This window comes from Sinocyclocheilus anshuiensis, unplaced genomic scaffold (assembly GCF_001515605.1).
Source record: "Sinocyclocheilus anshuiensis isolate Anshui unplaced genomic scaffold, SAMN03320099.WGS_v1.1 C32735046, whole genome shotgun sequence".
Taxonomy (NCBI): domain Eukaryota; kingdom Metazoa; phylum Chordata; class Actinopteri; order Cypriniformes; family Cyprinidae; genus Sinocyclocheilus; species Sinocyclocheilus anshuiensis.
The window spans coordinates 1-1,368 of NW_015619613.1; the positions used below are offsets into that span (position 1 = coordinate 1).

The 1,368-nt window shown below is 36.4% G+C and overlaps 1 long non-coding RNA gene across 1 annotated transcript; it reads right to left on the minus strand.

Annotated features, from left to right (window-relative positions):
• Positions 1-855: 855 nt before the first annotated feature.
• LOC107682934 (uncharacterized) lies at positions 856-1,236 on the minus strand. The gene is made up of 3 exons (XR_001633626.1): positions 1,180-1,236; positions 1,007-1,029; positions 856-911 (listed from the first exon to the last, which is right to left on the minus strand). It is a non-coding gene; the product is annotated as an uncharacterized LOC107682934 (long non-coding RNA).
• Positions 1,237-1,368: the final 132 nt, after the last annotated feature.

The window sequence follows — 1,368 nt, forward strand, 5'->3', positions numbered from 1 at the left end:
TCTATGGGTCTTCGTAAGTCACCGGAAGTCTATGGGTCTTCGTAATTCACCGGAAGTCTACGGGACTAATTAGTTAGTAGTTAATTAGTAGTTATTTCAGTTTGCTTTATGTAAAAAGTCCATTTCAGGCTATTCCGTAATGCAAAAATGCCTGGGTTTACTGAGTTTACCAGCTTTACTGGTGTGGTCAAAACATTGCAGTTGAAAGATTGGTTGCAACTTCAGATAGACAAGGTCAGTAAGCTATAGTACCACGCTAACCTCAAGCCAAGATTGGATACACCGTTAGGCGGAGTAAAAGTTTGGACACACTTAGCTGAATTAGTTTCTTATGATCTTAAAAACCTTTTGATCTAAAGGCTTTTGCCTAAATTCCTGAAATTAGGTTTATAGACAAATATAAATTGTGCCAACTTCACAAACCCGTTTTTATTGGATGAGTTGGAGCAGATAGTGAGGGAGAAGCAGCCAACAAATGTCCAGCATACATGTGAACTTTGCGAAATTTGTTTAAAAAGAATTCCACCTTCAGTTAGAGAACGTCCAGAATAAGCAGAGCTGGAATCTAGACAAAGGGTGATGACTTTGAAGAAGCTGAAATATTAGATTTGGTAATATTTTTTTGGTCAGAACATAATTTCTATTCTTATTTGCGTTGCTCTGTGGTTTTAATTTGTTAGTGTTATAAATAGTGTTATATATACATATTGTTAGTAAATATATATATATATATATATATTGCGGTCTTTTCGACATGATTTTCATGAGAAGTCAGATCAGAAAATTCAATTTCTTTATGCATTGTGATCTATTTTTCACTACGTTATGGCTCGCACATAACAAGCTTAAACAAACCTTCTTTTCCATGATAGTCACAACATCAGGAAGACCACCAACCACTTTGCCACGATCTGACAATGAAAACATCACAAAGTTAATTTTAGGAATATAATTACATATCAAAGCAGGACCCCCGAGAGTGTCAGGAGTGATTGAGTATACTCACTCTTTTCAGCATATGCTTCCGCTCTGAAGGGCAAAAGAAGAATAGCAATGTTGAGTTCATTAGCAGACATTAATATTTTACCCAAACACTGATGTACAGCTCACATGCTTTGCATTTCTAAACATTTAGGACGTGGAAAGCCATGTGGTGGTCTGATGCACTGGTTATCTTACTTGAGTCTCTGGAATTCTGCGTAGGCTTTGTCGTAGACTACGGGGGGGATCAGGAAAAAAAAAAAAGAAAAATGTTAAGAGCATATAAAACATGAATACAATTTTTAAAAAAAGGAAAACAGCACTGTCTCTCTATTCGCCATGTCTTGTCCCGGAGGCATGGCATAAAAAGAAAATCAGCTCTCATTA